Source organism: Bos grunniens, chromosome 2 (assembly GCF_055505025.1).
Source record: "Bos grunniens cultivar Pamir isolate PY7600 chromosome 2, Bosgru_T2T1.0, whole genome shotgun sequence".
Taxonomy (NCBI): domain Eukaryota; kingdom Metazoa; phylum Chordata; class Mammalia; order Artiodactyla; family Bovidae; genus Bos; species Bos grunniens.
This window is the reverse complement of record NC_141166.1, coordinates 66,178,027-66,200,647: the sequence shown is the minus strand read 5'-3', so window position 1 is coordinate 66,200,647 and position 22,621 is coordinate 66,178,027. Positions and strand designations below refer to the sequence as shown.

At 44.3% G+C, this 22,621-nt stretch overlaps 1 long non-coding RNA gene across 1 annotated transcript; it reads left to right on the top strand.

Moving 5' to 3' along the window:
- Positions 1 to 2,503: 2,503 nt before the first annotated feature.
- Positions 2,504 to 20,735, top strand: LOC147378191 (uncharacterized). Its single transcript, XR_015151465.1, has 2 exons — positions 2,504 to 2,576; positions 18,974 to 20,735. It is a non-coding gene; the product is annotated as an uncharacterized LOC147378191 (long non-coding RNA).
- The last annotated feature ends 1,886 nt before the right edge of the window (positions 20,736 to 22,621 follow it).

Below are 22,621 nucleotides of genomic sequence, written 5' to 3'. Positions count from 1 at the left end.
TGGTTAAAGTTCTTAGCTGCAGATGGAAAAATCAAGGGTCTGGTCACTTGTCCTTGTGAACGCTAACCGATCCTTTGGTGTACTTGGTGACCTGGCCCTGACGTCCTGGCGGTCTGTACGGCTCGGAATTTTTCTCCCGAGTCCGGGAGATCGAGCTGCACTCAGAGGCCGGCGAAAAGTTCGCAGTCCCGGTTCTCGGCAGCGCGGAACTCATATTGCTTGTGACACGGGCGCTTTCCCAGCCTCTCAGATCTGACCCATGGAACTTTGTGCCCTCTGGCCTGGGTGCTGAGGCCCCGGAGTTGGTGGCCACCCCGTTAAGCTATGTCGGCCCAGGAAATGCGAGCTCCAAGCCTGGGCCTACCACGGCGGCACCGCGGCTGTAGCTGTGGGTTGAGCACGGTGGCAGCGTGATCGCTGTCTCCTAGCCGGACCGAGGAGCAGCAGGGACTCAGTGTCCAACCCACCACCTCCTTGGCTCTCCCAGGTGGGCCAAGAAACCCAGATTTCAGGAATCACAAGATGCCAGACAAGAGTGCGCTGCGGCAAGCTGACCGAGACGCGGGAACTTCGGCGGCGCTGGTGCGGAAAACGCTGGCTCCAAAGTACACACAGCTCAGATTCGCCTCTGTGGCAGGACCGACAGAAGAAAAAGAATGGATTCATTTTGCATATTTCATTCAGATTTTGCGGGTCTACAAAGCCCTCCGGAGAGACAGAGAGATAAGGAGAGAGACAAGGAAAGGGGAGAATGTGGATGAGGGATCGAGATGGCGGAGAGAGGGAAGGAGAGGGGTAAGGGGAGAGAGACAAACAGATGGAAGGAAGGTCCCCTTAAGAGGAGGTAAGGATGCTGAGGAAGAGTATCCAGCATACAGCGGTGTGCTTTGGGAGCAGCTCTAAGCTTTTAATTGGGGTTAGTTCATTTAATGCTTACAGTAACCTATTGAGAAGTGTGGCACTGCCTCTCCAACTTTCAAAGGAGGAAACTGAGGCACGGAGAGTCATAACGTAGCCCGAGGGGATGCTTATAGCAAGCGGAAAACGAAGAGCAGAATTGATCCCCAGCTCTTGGAGGAGCGGAGGAAAGTCTGTTCGGAGCACCCAGGGAGGACGGGGGTGTTATCATTTTCTCCGCACCGAGGCGGCCTCGATGATCCCAGACGCTCCAGCCAGGCGGGACTCGTGTAGGCTGCGGAGCTCCTTCGGGTGAACGTTGGCCCGGCCTTCCGAGTTCTCTCCGGGGGTAGGCAGATCTCTGGTTCTTGGTAGGGACTGGAATCCTCTGCAGGGAGATGACCTTCTGTTTCCCTCACTCTGACAGCCTCTCCGGGTGTAGCGCGGTCGGGCAGCCACTCATTGCGGGTTTTGGTGCTCTTCGCGCTTCTGAGCTCAGTGACCTTGGAAGGGGCCCCGCGTGAACTCATTCTTGGTTGGCTGCAGCGGGCTGCGGGGGCAAAAACGCTGGTCCTGGCAGGTCGAAGTTGCTGGGAACCCTCACCCCCACCCCACCAGCCCAACCCGCACCTCCATTTTCAGTGTCTGGTCTCGGCAGCTACGGCTGCCAGAGTGATCGCCAAAGCCCAGTCTTTCCCAGACTTGCTTTCCGGCAGCAGGAGCGGGGGCCCTGGCTGGGGCGTGCAGAGAGCTCGAGTCCCGCTGAGAGGAGGAGTCCCTAGGCTTCCTAGACCTGAGCCTCAATTGTCCCACCACCACTTTCGGAGGCCGGTGGAGGACAGTGGCAAAATCCGGGTTACCCAGCCTTTCCTAGCCATCATCCCTCATCCCTCGGGATTGCTCCTCTCCAAGGCTCCAGCAGCCCTTCTTACTGACCAGGATGAGGGTGAGGATGGAGAGGGAAGGAGGGGACCTAGGATCAGAATTGATAGGAGATAGGGGTCCACTCCCCTCTACCTTGGCTCCAGGTCCTCTGCAGGCCAGTGAGAAACTTTGCCATCCTTGAGAACCTTCAGCTGGTGCTATGTGGAAGGGGTTGTGCTGATGGTTGGCTCCAACTCACCCAGGCCCTGGTGAAAGAACTTTCCAGGCAGAGAAAAAGGAGGTGGCCTCTCAGCTTGCTTCAGAAAAGTGCAGGTGGGCTGAGAAGAGGGGGCTGGACCCCAGAGTGCTATCTCCCTCAGCTAATCACCAGGAGTTTTAGTCTTTCAGCCTTGGCTCCCTCCTATTTCCTTTTCCCACAGCTTTGTCCTTGAACCCAAGGAGCAGAACTAGAGGCTTTGCTGCAAGGTCTCTGTCACTGAGGGGGCACGTCAGACCCCAGTTTCCCCAGACCCCACAGGGCTCTTAGATGAGGAGTGAGCAAACCTAATTAGGACTTGTCAAATGCTAAAAAGTCTTCCTATTGGAGGCTGTCTTAGGTCTGGAAATCACAACTCTGTAAATTTGCAGTGTAGTTGAGATTTGGCAAGAAACTGAAGGTGTCAACAATTCTGAATGAATGTGAACTTGAACTTGACATGGGTCTTTTTTTTCTTTTTGGAAGGTATCTGAACCTTGAGCCAAAATACACCAAAGAAGAGATTCTCCTCACATCCTCTACCTCCTGGAAGTTACAGGTACCTTGACTGTGGGGACCTAGGGCTTGGGAGTACAGAATTTGCAGGGAGCATAGGAGGTTATTTATCTTCCCTAGGTCATCAGAGAAGGAAAGCCAAGAGACAGTGCTGCCATCCCTCTTTCTCCATCAACCTTTAGCATTTATCCCCTCACCTCTCCTGCCTGCCCCTGTCAGTCTCCCAGCTATCAAGTGCAGACTTGACAGGAATGTTGCAAGGAAAAACTAATTAAATGGCTGTACAATGCTTTGGAAATATTAAGTGTCATGTAAACGCCTAATGCTAATAATAATCTTGATGGTGGTAATTATGTGCCAGGAAGCACATCCCAGACAGCTCAGCACTGAGCCCCAATGTGCGTGTCTATGAGAATCCCAGGGAACACCCATTCTTTCTGCCACAGAGCCCCAGCTTTGAGTGGCCAGGTGGAAGGTGGGAACTCCTTCCCACTCCAGGTCCTGCTCCCATCACCTGGGAAGCAGACTGGGCTTAATCCTGGCTGGGAGTCCTTAAGTTACTTCACTCTCTGACCCTGAAGTCCATCACCTGTAAAATGGGAAGTTGGTGATTCCCAAGGTATGAATACCCCCACGTTGGGTTCTGCTTCTTCCAGGCTCTGACCGGCTCCATGGTACACTCACATCAAGGTCTGACCTTTGTGAGCTAGACGTCTTCCATCCTCCAGAGCTTGCTTAAGATAGAATCATTAGGGGGATTACCCTGATTACCCTTCGTGTTTAAATAGAAGGATGTCCTTAAACACATCTCCCTCTTTCTCTGGACTCTCAATGGGAGGGGCAGGAGGTCTCAGATCTTAACATTTTTTCTAGTTTGATGAAACACCAGGCCTTCCCCAGGACTTAAAGTTGCCTTATAAGGTCATTTCACTACCACCCATCCCTCAGCCCCATCCTCTCCCAATCAGAGCTTCCCCACCAGTGCTGGGCTGGAGATATGGGGTGCTGATGTCTGCCAAAACCAGTGGAGGCTCAGGGGGCAGCAGACTACAGTGACTCATGATTGAGGGTTTTGGGAATTTCCACCAGAAATCACTGGGCCTCTCAGGGGTTTTGAAGAGTCAAAACCTAGATACTTTACTGATACTTCTCATCCTTGAACTTGCCCTAATTTTATTTCTCCACGACTTGGAGAATAGGTTACAATTTCAGGCTTTACCAGCTGCCATTTTTTTGTCAGTCCTAATTTGGTTGGATTTTCAGTTTTTATTGCTATGTGATGACATACCCCCCTCCTTGTTGGAGAAGAAAATAGCTTTTTTTTTTTTTTTTTTTGTCATTCAAAGGAAACAAATTCTTGTCTAGTTAAGCTTTAAAAACACAGTACTTTGTACTGTTTAAACTAGGCTTCAGTAACTCAAAAACACCTTACCTTTAAAACTAAAACTTTTTGCAGATTAAACAGAAATAGGTGGTTTCCTAGGTATTTTTTAAAGGCATCCAAATAGGAATGCTATTAACAGGGACAGTGTTAGGCTTTGGCATTTAGGCTATGTGGTATTTTGTGGTCAAATTTGAGGAGAATTACAACATCAGACACTGACAACACACACACACATACATACAACACAAATGCACCATTGAAAGAAATTCTGGACTTTGCCATTTCACACTTTCTTAGCTAAATATAGGCTTTGCTTTTTATTTCTTCCTTATAATGAGAAGCGGGGTGTGCGACCCCATGGGCTATACATTCATGGAATTCTCCAGGCCAGAATACTGGAGTGGGTAGCCTTTCCCTTCTCCAGGGGATTTTCCCAACCCAGGGATTGAACCCAGGTCTTCCGCATTGCAGGGGGAATCTTTACCAGCTGAACCACAGGGAAGCCCAGAGAAGTAGGTGACAAATGTTAGCTCACACCACCCATTGATGGCAGGCAGAGACTACCTTCCAGGCCAGTCAGTGCCCTTTCTGCCACACCAGCCTACCTGCTGCTTCTTTGGATAAGAAGGCAAATCCACATGCAAAATCCTGCACACTCCCCAGACGTGACCCTGTATGTGTGTGTGCTTAGTCGTGTCCATCATTTTGCAATACCATGGACTGTAGCTCACTAGGCTCCTCTGTCCATGGGATTTTCCAGGCAAGAATACTGGAGTGGGTTGCCATTTCCTCCTCCAGGGGATCTTCCTGACCCAGGATCAAATCCAAATCTCCTGCATCTCCTGCATCGGCCCTTTACCCTGTGCCACCTGGGAAGCCCCAAATGTGACCCTAGGCATCACCAAATCCTACAGTTCAAACATACAGTTCTCACACTGACCTGCCAACCCCACAGCCAACTTTGAAGGGGTGCAGGCAGTTTCCAGGCTAAATTGTATAGTTACACACCCAGGACAGTGGGACAGTGAACCGTAAGGCCCATTTCTTCACCCCTGGCTTATTTTTTGAGTTCAGGCTGTACCCCAGTAATCACCTCCAGTGAATGAGAGTTGTGGTCTGGGAACCTTTAGGGGCAAATGTGAATGAATACACCTATGTGTAGCTTTTCCGCAAGTTTGTCTTGTTGTTGTTGTTGTTTTACTCGGTCCCACCCAAGAGAGCTGCATCATGAAGAATCTGTTTCCAAATTAGATAAGTTACCAAGTAGTTACCGATAAGTAAGACACACTTGATATTTCAGATAAGTTCCTAGCAACTGCTGCTGAGTTAGCTTTTTTTGTCTTCCTGAAGATGTTATTCACCAGAAAGCGTTCCCTTCTCCAGGAATTTCATGGCAAAAAAAAAAAAAATTTTTTTTAAATTTCTGACTTTTTGGTTCCCTTTGGTTGGTAGGAGGGGAGTGTGGGGCACAGTCGAGGTGATGTGGTGGGGCCAGGTTCTAGACCACAGGGAGAGAAATAGGATGGGGGCTGGGGGCTGGGCAGAGCAGCAATGTCTATGGGACATGGGCCTCAGCTCTGTGCGGCTGCCCCAAGCTACCATGCTAGCACACCAGCTTTGTTTGATCCTTTTGACTCACTGCCACCATCCTTTTCATCACTTAGAACTCCCAATCTTTTTTCAGCATCTGTATTCCTATACTGGCTGCTGTGTTTGCTGTGGGCTGTGGGTACCCAAGCATTTTGTTGAATAACTTTGGTTAATTCTTTTGAAAGCACTTTGATCTGAGCAGTCTGTTCAAGGAATGGGGCTTCTATTCCAATGTGGCTGCTGCTGCTAAGTCGCTTCAGTCGTGTCCGACTCTGTGCAACCCCATAGATGGCAGCCCACCAGCCTCCCCCGTCCCTGGGATTCTCCAGGCAAGAACACTGGAGTGGGTTGCCGTTTCCTTGTGGCAGGCATGCCCTTCTCCTCCTCCATGTGCTGTAAACACAATGCCAGGCAATGAAAAACAATCTCTCCAGAAATTCAGATATTTCCACACTGTCGGCTGTTTGGCCCTGGGAGCCAGAATGTTCAGCATTTCCTCCAGATAATAGTATGTTACCAGGGCCCACAATAGCCTGGGAAATCGAGTCCCCCCTTTCCCCTCTCCACAGGAGTCCTTACAGTAGACTGGGCCAAAAGCCTAAGGAACCACTGGACTGAAATTCTTGCCCAAGGCGGGAGTGGGGATGAGGAGGAAGTGTGAGGACATCATTCCCTTTCTGTCTGGTGGAAACTGCCTAGTGCGTGTGGATGAGACAACCCAACTCAACGTGGATGGGCTGTGTTGGTCCAGGGTGGTAGAAGGGATGCAGGAACTGGGCTCAGAGAGCCAAGCGGGCTGGCTTTCCTCTAGCACTTCTGGTTAGGAAGCTAGTTTGATGGGAGGGCTGTCAAATTTGACCATCTTGAGCATTTCCTGTGTGGGTTCAGGAAAGCTAACTGGGGATGGTGGAGTGGCAGGGGGTTACAGGGCCTTGAACTCTCTTTGCTATGACAAGTCTCTGGTGGGCCAGAGAAGCTGCTTGTCTGTTACCCTTTCCTGTGGAGAGAAGACCTCCTGGCCCATATCCTTCCATAAACTCAGATCCTGGGTCTCTGGCTCGTAAGTAAAAAAAGAGAAGAGTGTGTCACATTTAGGATTTGAAGGATGTGAAGCCCCAAAGGAGCAGATAGTAGAATTTCAGGCATTATCCAGCAAGTGGCAAGGAATTTGGGGGAATGCAAGCTGACTTGGTACTATTTGCTAAATTAGCCTTGCACTCAGGATGCTTCTGGGCCCCCATATCTCTCCAGTGCATGCAAGCTGCTTCTCAGAGCTGATGCACGTGAACTTGTTTCATTTCTGTCCAGCACGACAGCCCCTGGCCCCACTGAGCACTTGAAGTATGGTTGGTCTGAATGGAGATGTGCTGTCAGTGTAAATTAAAGTGCAGCATAACCAACAAGACTTACTGGATAGCACAGGGAACTCTACTCAATATCTTGTAATAACCTATAATGGAAAAAAATCTTGGATATATATGTATATGTATAACTGAATCACTTTGCTGTACACCTTAAATTAACGCAGCATTGTAAATCAATTATATTTTAATAAAAATTAAACACACACTCACACAGGAGATTTCAAAGGCAGCATGCAAAAATAAAGTATCTCATTAATATTATTGTATTGATTATATATTGACATGACAAGTTTTTAATCTGTTGGGTTAAATAAATTATTAAAGTTATTTTCCTCTGTTTCTTTTTACTTTCTTTTGATGTGGCTAGTAGAGCATTTAATTTACATATTCTGCTTGTATTCAGGGGTCACATTATATTTCTATTGGACAGTGCTGGTCTAAGTGAATCCTTCCCATTTGAAGTTACTTTTGAGGACTTGCTTATTAATTTCCTTCTTTCATTAGCCACATGCATGGAGGCCACTCAGAGCTCCAGGGAAATTTCCTTTCTGCTAGATCATTTCGGTTCAATCACTCAGTCGTGTCTGACTCTTTGCGACCCCATGAATCTGCTAGACAGGCACTGAAAGATCAGAAGTAGGCCGGGAGCCCAGCTTGACTTGTTTCCAAATAATGGCTTCTGGTGACATCGTGTGGTCATTTCTTAGTACTACACCAACCACAGGCTGTGCGCAGTCCCCATTTCCCAGTCCTGGTGTTACCCATTGCTCACTGTAGTTACCGCACTGGATGGGCTAATAGATCAGAAGTCCTACACTTGCAGAAGAATGTTTTTCCCCCGAATGTGTCCTGTTATCCTCTCAGCCTCCTTTCAGCTCTGCTACATCTGCAGTATTGGGTCGACCGCACTAACCTACTGCGAGGTTTTCTTTACTCAAGAGAACAACTCTAGAAACCTCTCTCTAGAAAACAGATATTCTAGCCTGGAAACCTTGCAAAAAGTTGAGTGTATGGTTGGTCTGAATGGAGATGCGCTGTCAGTGTAAATTAAAGTACAGCATAACCAACAAGACTTACTGTATAGCACAGGGAACTCTACTCAATATCTACTTCTCTGTGCCCCTTTTTCCTCATGTGCAAAAAAGGTCATATAGCGGATGACCTCTAACCTCAGCTCTGGCTCCCCAAATCCTCTTTGGTGGAGTGGACTTGACCCCTCACAGGTGGTCACCTATAAGAAAGGGCTTAATGTGAAGTTCATGGAGGTAACTTAACACAGAGCAGAAGTAACTGACCATGATTTCTGAGGGGGCGATAATAGGAACACAATTGTCAACAGTGAAGACTAAGTACTTTACATATGCTATCTCATTTAATGCTCACAACCATCCCACAAATTAGGTATGAATATAAAAAGGTAAAGAATCTGCCCACAATGAAGGAGACCTGAGTTCAATCCCTGGGTTGGGAAGATCCTCTGGAGACGGGCATGGCAACCCAGTCCAGTATTCTTGCTTGGAGAATCCCATGGACAGAGAAGCCTGGTGGGCTACAGTCCATAGGGTCACAAAGAGTTGGACGTGACTGAGTTGGGCACACAAATAGCAAACAGAATTTTAATATACACAAAGTTAAAAATCCATCTAGGAGATCAGGGGACCCTATAGAAGAATGAGAATGTCCCAAGAGAATCTAACTGTATTGCAAATGAATGATACATTTGCATTTGAAAGGGGTGGAGAAAGATGCTGATCTAAGCAACTTTAGAAATAAGTAAGAATAGAGGCATGGAAAAGTGCACATAAGCATTGTGCTCTGGTTAATAAAATTGTTTCCCATGGGGGCATGCAATACTTATTCTGATATTATTAAGCATGTACACAGGAATTGGACAATCAAGTAAATGGTTGACAGATGATGGGAAACCAATTTCTTATAGTTGGAGTGGGAATTTACAAATAGTCAAAGAGAGGAAGCTGGAATGATCCATGTGGTAATGGATTAGAGTGGGAGACATTAGTATAAACCCATGTGTAGCTTATACAGATGATTACATGTAGAAGTATTTGTATATGCATACACACACACACACACAGAGGTTAATATATACGTACATAGTTCCTGTCCTATAGTCTAAGAGGGCCTAGAAGCAATGACACCCTAATAACAATAAGTATCTTAGCACCCGGATCTTGGTTTCTAATACCATTCTCCAATAAGGAACCAAGAGTCCTTGGAGAAATGGCCAATTCTAGAACCAGAAAAGGAAATACACATGGTGAACCTGGAGCATTTTGTGTTGCTAGCATGTAAGAAAGTGCTCAAAACTTTAAAAACCTCCATTGATAGAGGCATACAGGAGGCAACTGAAAGGATCCCTAGTGATAAGACTGGAACACCAAGCTACAAAATAAAGTAGTATTGTAACATTTGACCCAAAGTTTAAAGTAAATATGTATTCATGGGCCCATACTGATATCAGTGATTGAATATATAAATGAATGGGAGAAAAGAGGCAGATTTCCCTTGAAGAAAATAATACATTTCACCCCCAAGGAATAATCCCCGTCCCATAAGTGTAGCCTGTGCACAGTGCTGCCGTTGTTGTTTAGTTGCTAAGTCATGTCCAACTCTTTGCGACCTCATGGACTGCAGCCCTCCAGGCTCCTCTGTCCCTGGTATTTTCCAGGCAAGAACACTGCAATGGGTTGCCATTTCCTTCTCCATGGGATCTTCCCAACCCAGGAATCAAACCCACGTCTCCTGCATCTACTGCCTTGGCAGGCAGATTCTGAGCCATCTGGGAAGCCCATCGTGACTGCCTTCCAGAGAGTCCAGTATGCAAAGGCAGAAGGTGAGGGGAAGAATCCTTGACAGACAAAACCTGACAAACACTTCCTTAGGCAGGTGATCAAGGTCATTATAAGCCGAAATAATTCTTGTTAGTTGGTACCCTTGGTAAAACGATACTTTTCCTCTCTGATCTTCCTCCCCAAAGCCCATAATCCCTATCGAGTCATAAGAAATACATCAAATAAATTCCCAGGGACATCTTCAAAAATATTTGAGCAGCATTCCTCAGAACTGTCACAGTGATCAAAACCAAGGAGAGTCTGAGAGACTCACAGACTTAGGGAATGAATTTATGGTTGCAGGAGTGGGGGAGAAGATGGGGAGAAGGGATAGTTAGGGAGTTTGGAATGGACAGGTACACACTGCTATATTTGAAATCAGTAACCAACAAGGACCTACTATATAGCCCAGGGAACTCTGCTCAATGTTATGTGGCAGCCTGGATGGGAGGGGAGTTTGGGGAAAAATGGATACATATGTATGTATGACTGAGTCCCTTTGGTGTCCACCTGAAAGTGTCACAACACTGTTAATTGGCTACACTCCAATATAAAATAAAAAGCTTAAAAAAAAAAAAAAAAGGAAAGTCTGAGAAACTATCACAGCCAAGAGGAGCCTAAGGAGACATGACAATTAATGTAATGAGGCATCCTGAGAGGGACCCTGGAAGAGAAAAAGACAATGAATAAAAGCTAAGGAACTGTGAATATAGTAAACACCTTAGCTCGTTTTGGGGCTTCCCTTGTGGCTCAACTGGTAAAGAATCCTCCTGCAATGCGGGAGACCTGGGTTTGATCCCTGGGTTGGGAAGATCCCCTGGAGAAGGGAAAGGCTACCCACTCCAGTATTCTGGCCTGGAGAATTCCATGGACTGTATAGTCCACAGGGTTGAAAGAGTTGGACACAACTGAGCAACTTTCACTTTCAGTTCATATCAATGTATGAACATGTAGGTGCATACTAATATAAGATGCTAATAATAGGGGAAATGAGGTGCAGGAGCATGTGAGAGCTCTCTGTACTATTTTCTCAACTTCCCTGTAAATTTTAAACTGTTTTGAAAAATAAAGTCCATAAAAAATGTTGGGGCTTCCCTGGTGGCCCAGCAGTTTAGCATCTGCCTTGCATCCAAGAGATACCGGTTTGATCCCTGGTCCGGGAAGATCCTACATGCCTCGGAGCAACTAAGCCCGTGTGCCACAACTACTGAGCCTGTGCGCTAGAGCCCAGGCTCCCCAACAAGAGAACCCGTTGCAATGAGAAGCTCGTGCAGCACAACTAGAGAAAGCTCATGTGCAGCAACAAAGACCCAGTGCAGGAAAAAAAATGTGATAAGTGAAAGCAAGATGAGGCTGTAAAAATGTCTCTAGGTAAGGGTTGGCAAACTTTGTAAAAGGCTAGTTAGTAAATATTTTAGGTTTCGGGCTTTATGGTCCCTATGACAGCCACTCAGCTCGGCTCTCTTAGAGTAAAAGCAGGCACAGGCCATACAGATGAGATGTCTGATTTCCAATAAAATTTTATTTGGCAAAAACAAAACAAAAAAGCAAAAAGTGGCCTGTGAGCCGTGGTTTGCTGACCCTGCTCTAGCATGTGCACTTAGAAGTGGAATTGCTGGGCCACAAATATCCAAACCCTCAATTGTGGAAACCACCAAATGGTTTTCCCAAGAGACTGCATCAAGTTTTTAAAAAAAAAAAAGAAAGGAATATATTACCATAGAAGTTCCTTTTGATTCATGTCTTGCCCAAAACTTAGCATTTTTTTCTAAAATGGTTTGTTGCTGGGTTCTTGTGCTGCGTTTCCCTGATTATAATGGGCTTATAATTTCTCCCTCTTCTGAGAAATGCCTATTCGTGGTTTTTGCTCAGTCTCTGCTGTGTTGTCTTTCTTTTATGCATTAGCAGGGGCTCTTTATATATTCTGGGCTTTGCTCATGGCTTAGATGGTAAAGAATCTGCCTGCAATGCGGGAGACCCAGGTTTGATCCCTGGGTTGGGAAGATCCCCTGGAGAAGGGAATGGCTTCCCATTCCCATATTCTTGCCTGGAAAATCCCCTGGAAAGAGGAGCCTGGTGGGCTACAGTCCATGGGGTCCCAAAGAGTCAGACTCGAATGAGCGACTAACATACACTTCAGATACTAGTCTTTTATTTGTTATTAATGTTCCAAATATCTCCTCCCAAGATATGGCTTGTCTTTTCACTTTTCATCAACATCTTTTGATGAATAGAGTTCTTAATTTTAATGCAGTCAGGTTTATTAATCTTTCCTTTTTATAGTTAGTACTTTCTCTTCTCTCTTGTTGAAGAAATCCTCTTGCCTTTCACCTGTAAGTCCTCAGTACCTTTGGAATTTACACGAAGTCCATAACATATGGAGGAGGAGAGAATTCAGTTTTATTTTTTTCTGTTTGGATAGCCACTGGCCCCAGTCCAGCACTTCCTCCCCTGCTGTCTGCAACGTCACCATGTCACGTCATGTCCACAGAGTACATCTGGTGCTGGTGTCTAGTTTGTTTCATTTGTCATATAATTTCATGATAATTCCCAATATCAAATTACCCCCAACCTAGTCTTTTTCAGGAATGTCTTTACTATTTTTAGCCCTTTGGACAGTCATATATTCTTTAAAATTATCTTGTCAAGTTTTCTCTGTGTGTGTGTGTGTGCGCGTGCGCTCAGTCGTGTCTGACTCTTTGCAACCCATTTTATGAAAAAACAAAAACAAACTAACAATATTAGTTCTGGGAACTTACTGAGATTGCATTGAATCCATAGACTGGTGTGGGGAGAACTGACATGTTCAAAATGTTGCATCTTCCTATCTCTGAACATTGACTATGTCTCCTAACATCTTTGGGGTGAGGTTTAAAGATGTTAAGTGACCAGCCCCTGGGGCTGTACAGTGAGGCTGAGCTTAGCCTGTGAGCTCTGTGTTTCCCCTCTGCCCAGGTGAAAGGGAGCTCACACACCTTCAATAAAAATTTTCTTCAATAGAAAAACAGCAAAGAGGACTATAGTAAGCTCGCTCACCCATCTGGGAACCCAGAGTTACCTGACAAAAGCAGAAAGGGGCCCTGACCCTCTGAAAGTTGTAAAATGAACAGCCGCCACTCCTCCTGCAGCTCAAGCTGTTTGCTCAAAGCACTTTTTAATAGGTCCTCAGACAGGGAGATGGCAATTAGGTCTTCTCAAGGCTCCAGGTGCCCCAGAGAGAGTGGTTGAGAAATCTGACCTGATGAACAGATAAGAAAGTTATAATTAACATAGTCTATGTGAACACATGGGATTGCCTATATAGTAGTTTTCCAACCATCAAGACAGTTCTCAGACAAATCTTCACTCACAGGGCGGCTCAGAATGCCCATGCTTCATACTAACAAGTTCCTTGTTTTCATAAAGAACAGATAAAAACCCAACCTAGCTGGTCTGTACGTCTGCCAAGTCTGAAATCAAGGAACTGAAATGAACAGGCACTGAGTATTTTTGTCATTGTTATTGTTCAGTCGTTAAGTCCAACTCTTTGCAACCCCATGGACTGCAGCACACCAGCCTTCCCTGTTTTTCTCTATCTTCTGGAGTTTGCTCAAACTCATGTCCATTGAGTTGGTGATGTCATCCAGCCATCTTATCCTTTGTCACCCCCTTCTCCTCCTACCCTCAGTCTTTCTCAGCATCAGAGTCTTTTCCAGTAAGTCGGCTCTTTGCCTCAGGTAGCCAAAGTATTGGAGCTTCAGCTTCAGCACAGTCCTTGAAATGAATATTCAGGGTTGATTTCTTTTAGGATTAACTGGTTTGATCTTCTGGTATGTCTTTAAAATAATTGTCTCTCCACTGAGGCATAACTTAAATTCATTAAGTTTACAAATCTGGAGTGTCCAGCTTACTAAATTTTTACTCCATTATACACTGTGCAGCCACTACCCAGATCCATCTATTCAGCATTTCCTGACCCCAGAGGTCTGCCTCAGTCATGTCTTCCCCCAGGAAGCTGCTACTCTGACTTCAATCACCACAGATTAGTTTTCTGAAATCCCTATGGATGGAATTCTATCCTTCACATGTATTTTTTGCATATGACTTCTTAAGCTCAACATTACCTCTATGAAATCCATCAGGATATCATGTCACCATCGTTTGCTTTTTTCAACTGCTGTATAAAAACCTATTGTCTGATTTGTTGCAAGTCATTTTACTATTGGTGGACATTTTGGTTGTTTTCAGTTTGGAGCTATTGCAAATAAAACTGCTGTGAACATCACTGAACTTGCCTTTTAGTACACATGTGTGCACCTTTAAGTGGGTATAAACCCAAGAGTTCAATAGTCCAGTTTCTGAATTATGATAGGTCTTGAATTTTCTTTCTTTCTTTCTTCCTTCTTTTACATGTTTAGCTGCAGACTTCTGTCTGGCAAAAGAATATAGCTCCAATGGTTACACTTTTATTGCCATATTTATTGTCATATTGGTATGACATTAACCAGCTTTTATCTGGCCTGACAGTATTTTTTTTTTCTCTTCTCGCCTTTCTACCTCCTTTGCTTCCTTCCTACTTTCTTTCCAAAATCGTCTTTACAATAAAACTTACAGTGTGTAATTTACATATAATCAAATCCACCAATTTTAATTGTACAGTATAATGTCAAATGTGTATGGTTGTGTAACTACCAGTCATCAAGACAGGAGACAGTCCTGTTACCCAACAGTCTTCTGTATCTCTGCAATCACTTTTCCCCATCCCCAGCCCCTGGCAACCACTCCCTTGATTTCTATCATTATAGTTTTACCTTTTCTAGAATTTCATATAAATTAAGCTGTAGTTTCTATAGTCCTTTGTACTTCATCTCCTTCACTCAGCATAATTATTTTGAGTTCCATCTGTGTTACTGCATATGTCACAGTTCAATCCTTTTTATTTCAGAGTGATATATATATTTCATTGTGATATACTGCATTTTATTTTCCCATTTATTTATTACTGAACTTTTGGGATTTTTTTAATTTGGAGGATCTTATTAATAAAGCTGCTATCATTGTTTGCTACTGTTCTTTGCATAGAAGTGTGTTTTCATTTCTTTTGGATAAATACCAAGAAGCAAGATTATTCAGTTACACAGTAAGTATATATTTAACTTTTTAAAATAGATAGTTAGTGGGAAGTTGCTATATAACACAGGCAGCTCAACCTGATGCCCTGCGGCAGCCTAGAGGGGTGGGATGGGGTGGAAAGTGGGAGGGAGGTTCAAGACGGAGGAGACATATATACTGATGACTGATTGACATTGTTGTATGGCAGAAATCAACATTGTAAAGCAATTATCCTCCAATAAAAATTTTAAAAAACATTGAAATAGATAATTCCTTAAAAGAATTGCCAAACTGCTTTCCAAAGTGGTTGTACCATTTTGTTTTCCCACCAGCAGTGTATGAGAGTTTAAGTTCCTCCATATCTTCACCTATACTTGGTATTAGTAGTCCTTCTTTAAAATTTTTATTTTATACTGGAGTATAGATTATTAACAATGTGGTGTTAGTTTCGGGTACACCACAAAATGATTCAGTTATACATATACATATATCTATTCTTTTTCAAATTCCTTTCTCAGTTAGGTTGCTGCAGAATATTGAGCAGAGTTCCCTGTGCTATACAGTAGATCCATGTTGGTTATCCATTTTAAATACAGCAGCGTGCACATGTCTATCCCAAACTTGCTAACTCTTCCCCTCCACCCTTCCTGGTAACCTTAAGTTCTATGAGTCTGTTTCATAAATAAGTTCATTTGTATCACTTTTTTTAGATTCCACATATAAGTGATATCATATAATATTTCTGAGTATTGCCAGTATTTTAATTTTAGTCAATTGTAAAAATGTGTAATTGTATCTCATTTGGTTTTATTTATTTTGCTTTGTACCTACTGGGCACTTGAATATATTCTTTGATTAAGGACTGTTCAAATCTTTTACTCTTAAAAATTGAGTTGTAGTCTCATTAAGTTGTAAGAATTCTTTATATATTCAAGATATGTAAGTCTTTTATCAGATTTTGGGAATGTTTTTTCTCAGACTGTTACTTGTCTTTTCATTTTCTTAACAATGTCTTTTGAAGAGTGTAGATTTTTTATTTTGGTCAAGTCCAAAATAAAATTTTACTTATCTTTTTCTTTTTAGTTTATGTATTTTGGGGTTTTACCTAAGAAATTCTTACATAATCCAAGATCAAGTTTATCCCTGTATTTTCTTCTACAATTTTTATAGTTTTAGCTATTACATTTAGGTCTATGATTGATTATGAGTTATATCTGGTGTATAGTACCAGATAAGGGTCAAGGAATATTCTTTGCATACGAAATTCCAGGTGGCCCAGCAGCTTTGTTGAAAAGTCTGTCCTTTCTCCATTGAAGTACATTAGCACCTTTGTCAAAACTTCACATCCATACAGTAGGGCTGTTGTGAGAATTAATTAGGACTTTGAAAGCACTAAGCATTAATAACTAGCACATAATAATTGAACAATAATTATTGTCATTTATAATCATTTATAATTTATCATTATTTCAGCTAGATTTTCTGTAAAATAGATGTATTGCAACATATTTGGTAAGGTTTTTTGTGAGGATTTGGTGACAAATAATGTAAACAGAACTTTTAGCAGTTTCTGTATGCAATAAGTTCTCACAAACAATCTTCTGTATACGACATTGCCTACAAGTAGACACTCTCTAAATAACAGCTGTTATTACTATCCTGTGTGTATCTGTAAACCCTCATATGATGAATAATACATGAAAATATTTTATGCAATTGTTAATGCTAATATCCCTTATGAAGTGACAAGGAATTATTATTTTCTACCTTTCAAATTGGATATATATATATTTTTAATCAAACCCAGTGTTGCTAAGAATGAGGGAAAATGAGCACTCTTTTATACTGTTTGTAATAGTGCAAATTAGCCCAGACTTCCTGCAGGGCAACCTGGCAATATAAATCAAAACCTGTTAAAACATGCATACATTTTGGCCTTGCAATTCAAATTTTAGGAATTTTAGCCCAAGAAAATAATTGAAATTGCGTGTTGAGAACTGTGTGCAAAGGTGCTCACTATAATAATATGTATAGTCAGAGGAACCTTATAACCACCTAAATGCTTGACAAATAGTTAAATAAATTGCTGTACACTCATGCAATACTATACAGGATGCCCACCTTTAAAATTATGTAGTAGAAAAATTTTTTATGATGTATTGAAGGAAAAGACTAGGTTACATACCAGAATTCATTTTTTCATTCAGCAAGTATCTGTTGCAGACACTGGGCTATGATGCAGAACTATTCAGACAGTACAGGGCAGTAAGTGCTGGGACAGGTGATGGCAGGAGGCTAAAGGACCACGCACAAGGATGCTTAGGCCAGTTTGACCTGAATTTGCTGTCTAGGTTGGGTCAGAGCTCCCATAGTGAGTGACATCGTAGTAGAGACGTGAAGAATGAGTAGGGCTGGGCAGAGATAGATGTGGGGTTGGTGAGCAAATAGAAGAGGGTTCCAAGCCAAGGAAGCCATGTTACTACAAGTTCCAGGAGATCACTGAAAGCTTTTATGCTAAAGAGTGAAGTGATCAGCCTTCGCATCCTAGAAGGACTTCTCTCCATTGTGTGTGGCGTGGATTGAAAGGCATCACATTGGAAAGTAAGTAGACCAGTTAGAGACTGTTGAAGTAGTTCAGAGATAATAATGGTCTGTTGGAAAGAAGTAGATGAATCCAGGAGATATTTAGAGGGGCTATTGGACAGGACTCGGTGACTGATTGGGTATGGGAAGTGAGGAAGGGAAGAAGAGGACACCAACCAAGTGTCTGGCGTGGCCACCTGGATCAAGAGTGATCCCCTCAGAGGATGGGGAACTCTAGGGAGGGAAACTGGGAGGAAAGAGGGGAGAGGTGTTGTGTTCTGCTTGGGTTACATTCACTTTGAGTTCCTCTTAGCAGAGAAGCTCCATAGACTGTTGGGAATTAGAGTCTGTAGCTCAAGAGAGAGATTAAAACCGAAAACTCAGCTCACATATAAGTGATGACTGGATACAAGAGAGTTAGTAAGAACTCATAGGCCAGTATTTTGAAACTGCAGATCTTAATCCCCATTAGTGAACTATAAAATCAATATAGTGGGACATCTCCAGCATTAAAAACAAAGAAAAGATAAATACAAAATTTAAAAATTAAAAGTTGTTTCATGAAACTTTTGTTTTAGGTCATATATGAATAAAAGACTGTCATAGTGTGTGACATAAGTTTGAGTAAACTCTGGGAGTTGGGGATGGACGGGAAGGCCTGGTGTGCTGCAGTTTGTGGGGTCGAAAAGAGCTGGACACGACTGAGCGACTGAACTGAACGAACTGATAGTGTGTGAATGTACCCTGTCCTCCACTATAGCTTGCCTCCATTTGATGAGTGAGAAGCTATCTCAATGCATGTATTTAAATCAATATTTGTGCTCCTTGACAGTTTGGAGCAGGGGGGTTCAACTGAAAAAAATGGTTAACTATTGAGTCCTCAAATGAACTCATCAGCTAGTAAGCAGATAAAAACATATGGAAAAGCATCTGAATTCTGGATTTCTCATAACCTAATTTTTCCCTATTAAGATGCTTTTTAAATTTTAAGATAATGGAGGTGAGGTTGATTCAATGAAGGCACAATTCCTCAGCAAGTGTTTCCTTGTCCCTGGAGTCAGGAAACATTACTGTTGTGCTAGATGGTCCCTTTCAAGTCAATTTCCTGACATTAACTCTTAGAGTGCAATTATTTATGACTATAAACCTTTAGGTTCTAGGAACCCAAAGTAGTAAAGCCAGCCTAAACTGGGTCAGGAAGATTGAAAATAAAGTTTAGAGTAGAATGAGAGGAGTTAATGGGGTAGCACACCTATCATAAAAGAAGCTGGTGTTCAAGTCCTTGCCATCTGCCTGCTGGCTGTGGAAGGCACACTTCTCAGTGAGCCTCCATCCCCAAATTCATAAAATAGAGACATAAAGTCCTCCTCTACAAGCATTACCTTTTCATTGACAGTATCAAGATGAGATGCGATGTGGTGAAGGGTTTTGTTCATTGAAAGCCATCTACAAATGCTTGGCAGTGTTTCTTGGGTAAACAGTCCTTGGATTGACTTTTAAAAATAGGAGATATGAGCTAAAGGAGGATCAGGTTCCTAAGGTTCTTGTATCATTAACTCTGTTCTTTCTGTTGCAGAGCAAACACTGTGGAGACTCTGTGCAAGCACTGTGGAGTGCTCCTGTGGTTACTGTATTATAGATGGCCACAGGGACAGCCAGCCTGCAAACTCAGACACCAGCTCCACCCCTGGATCATGCCACTCTGAGTGCTAATATATATTGGAAGCAATAGCATCTTATTCAAAGAGTTGTTTGAATGACATAATATAGTAATCGTGTGAGCAAAGTATATATGTTCATGAAGTCTCAGTTCTCACTAAGGAAGCCCCAGTCTTCTGGCTCCATGCTGAGCAGAGGAGGCTAAACCTGCCATTCTCAGCTCCCTGTGTCTCAGAGATGCCCCTTCTCTTTTGTCACGAGTTCCCAAACTTTAATGTGCAAATGCTCTCAGGTAACGCAATGAGAAATTCATTCTCTGGGACTCATCCCCGGGCAATGAAAACACACCTGTAACACTCTCACCTGCCCTGATGTCTCCCTTGGCAGGTGGCCAGTGCTGAGGCCTCCAGGGCACTGTCTGCTGGCCGGAGCTTGGACTCTGCCTCTCCCCTGGATTCCCTCATTCAGGATCAGGAATAAAGGAAAGGACTTAATGTGGACAGAGAAACATGCAGTTTGCCCATTCATTTGGCTGCTCTGTGGATCCTACCCCTGGAGCCAAGAGGCCCTCACCAGGCTCCCCATCAAGGCTGAGGCCATGTCCCCACCCATCTCATGCACACACGCCTGGTAACACCTTAAGCCAAGGAGCTTAAGCTCTCACAGCTCTCAGGGAGGAAAGGAGAGACATCTTCTTTCTATTTTAAGCAGAAATGCTAGGCTGGCCCTCAGCTTCTGCAGCACCTCCACTGGACTGGGGAAGGTCCTTGCCCACCTCAGGGGCAGGAACTCTAAGAAGTCCTTCCAGAGATTTCCCTGGTGGCACAGTGGATAAGAATCCGCCCGCCAATGCAGAGGACACAGATTCAATCCCTGGTCCGGGAAGATTGTACATGTTGCAGAGCAACTAAACCCATGCACCACGACTACTGAGCCAGCGCTCTAGAGCCCATGAGCTTCGACTACTGAGCCCGAGCTTCCTAGAGCCCGCGCTCCAAAACAAGAGAAGCTATTGCAACAAGAAGTTCGAGCGTCGCACCTAGAGTAGCCCCAGCTCGCAGCAACTAGAGAAAGCCTGCACACGGTAACGAAGACCCAGGACAGCCAATAAAAATTAAAAAAAAAAAAAGTCCTTCCAGATGCCTCCTCACACAGGCCTTCTCCTGGGCAGTCACTCCTGCAGGGCCCGCTCCAGAATGTCTATACTTGCAGGGAATGGAATGGGCGGGGGCTGGGCCTTGACCGAGCACCTCAACTGTTTTTCACCTAAACTGCCTGTTATATAAATGCAGTTTTCTGGAGGTGTTTTATTCCACTTGAGTAAGATCGAGAAAGCAATTGTGGATACAAGAGGATATTATATTTTTTCTTTTGTTTAGAAAAAACTATTTTTAATTGAAGGATAATTGCTTTACAGTGTTGTGTTGGTTTCTGCCATACATCAACATGAATCAGCCATAGGCCTACATGTGTCCTCTCCCTCATGAACCTCCCTCCCACCTCCCACCCCATCCACCCCTCTAGGTTATTACAGAGCCCTCGTTTGAGTTCCCTGAGTCATACAGCAAATATGAGAGGATATTATTACTGTTTTACTATTATTGTAACTAACACATTTTGACGAGCCCTTCTTTGTGATCATAAATCCAAAAGGTTCAGTAAACCATAATTTTGCACAACTTGTTTGGTGGTCAACTCCTTCCTAAATGAATGTGGAGCAATTTATAGTCTTTCTGTTCCTGGCTAGGTTTGAATGCTCCTCTATTTTGTGTGCTTGATTATGGGGTGCTGCCCCAGACCCCGCAGGGTTGTCAGATACCATACAGTCTTTAAACCATATTATTTCCCTAAAATCCCTCAAATTCTGAATTTCTGAATGCACCTGGATAATGGTTTGTGAATCGTAGTTGAGGGACTTATTATAAGAATCATAGTTGAGGGACTTCCCTGGTGGCTTAGTGGCTAAGGCTCCATGCTCCCAATGCTGAGGGGCCTAGGTTCAATCCCTGTCAGGGAACTAGATCCCACATGCCACAACTAAAGATCCTATGAGCTGCAACTAAATTAATAAATAAGTATTAAATGCTGCTGCTGCTAAGTCGCTTCAGTCGTGTCTGACTCTGTGCGAACACATAGACAGCAGCCCACCAGGCTCCCCCATCCCTGGGATTCTCCAGGCAAGAACACGGGAGTGGATTGCCATTTCCTTCTCCAATGAAAGTGAAAAGTGAAAGTGAAGTCACTCAGTCATGTCCGGCTCTTAGCGACCCCATAGACTGCAGCCCACTGGGCTCCTCCTCCATGGGATTTTCCAGGCAAGAGTACTGGAGTGGGGTGCCATTGCCTTCCCCGAAGTATTAAATAAATATATAAATATTAAAAAAAAGAATCATAGTTGATATTGTTGCAGAGATTCAGAAGGGGTGGAGGTGTGTTTGGACTAGAGGCCTGTACCTACCCCTATTCCCCTGCCAGCCCCCTCCCCACACTGTTTTCCTGAAATGGCTGGTCTTCAGACACCATCACCAGCAGCTTCTGATGGCCTGTGACTGGCTGCATCAGCTCCATCTCAAGGCAGATCCTTGCCAGCAGATGAGCTCCCTATGCAGAAGCCCCTAGCACAATGCCTGCTTTCTCAGCCCACAGGTTTACAGGGTGTACTGTGGCTCTGAGCCCCAGGCAGAACCCCGGAGGATGCCAGGGCAGCTGTGAACACCCCACTGTCAGAATCACCATAATTATCTCTAGCACCTTCATCAGAGGTGCCCTTAGCCAGAACGCGCAGGTACCTGCAGACACTCATGAGCCACCCTGCTCCATAGCACATCAAGTAGGCTGAGAAGGGAAGGGGGAGGGTCATGGTCTCCCCTAAGGGTCCCGGGAAAGAAGCAGAGTCTGCTTTCCCCAACAGACTGCAGGGGCTCCAGAGGTGCCTGTGGGCCCCAGAAGGACAGAACCATGTGCCTTTGATCCCCACTGTTTCCGAGCATAGCACCTGGCCTTCAAGGGCAGCGCAGGCTTACTAGCTGAATGAATTAAACCAAGTGGCACTCACTGAACTCATCAGATGACAGTATAGATCAAGGTCAGAAGCTCCCCACAGGTCAGCTGTAGCTGTGGGAGCTTTAATGCAGTACTTACTGTGTGCAGAGCCCTGTTAAGTATCAGACCCTGTCTAGTCCAGACTTTAGGACACCACGTGAAAGAGCAACTTGTATCCCTATTTATAGATGATAACTTCAGGCACATGGAGGTCAAGAGCCTTTCTGAAGGCCTCCCAAGTCAGCTTGGCTCCAAAGTCTGAGTCATTTCTGTCCTGTGCTGCTGCCCAAGGGCAATCCACCTGCCCTCCCCTCACAGTGGGGCTGGACCACACTCCACTGTCATTGTCTCTTTTCTGTGTATAAACCACTGCCAGGGCCTGGAGGAGAGATTCCAACAGCTTTCTCTGAGGGCAAGGAGCCAGGAGGCAAGGACTGGGGAGAGGCTGAGAGAGGGGAAGGTTGTGGGCTGGGGGAGGAGGAAGGAGAGATTCACCCCTTTCTGGGATGGGGTTCCTGCTGCA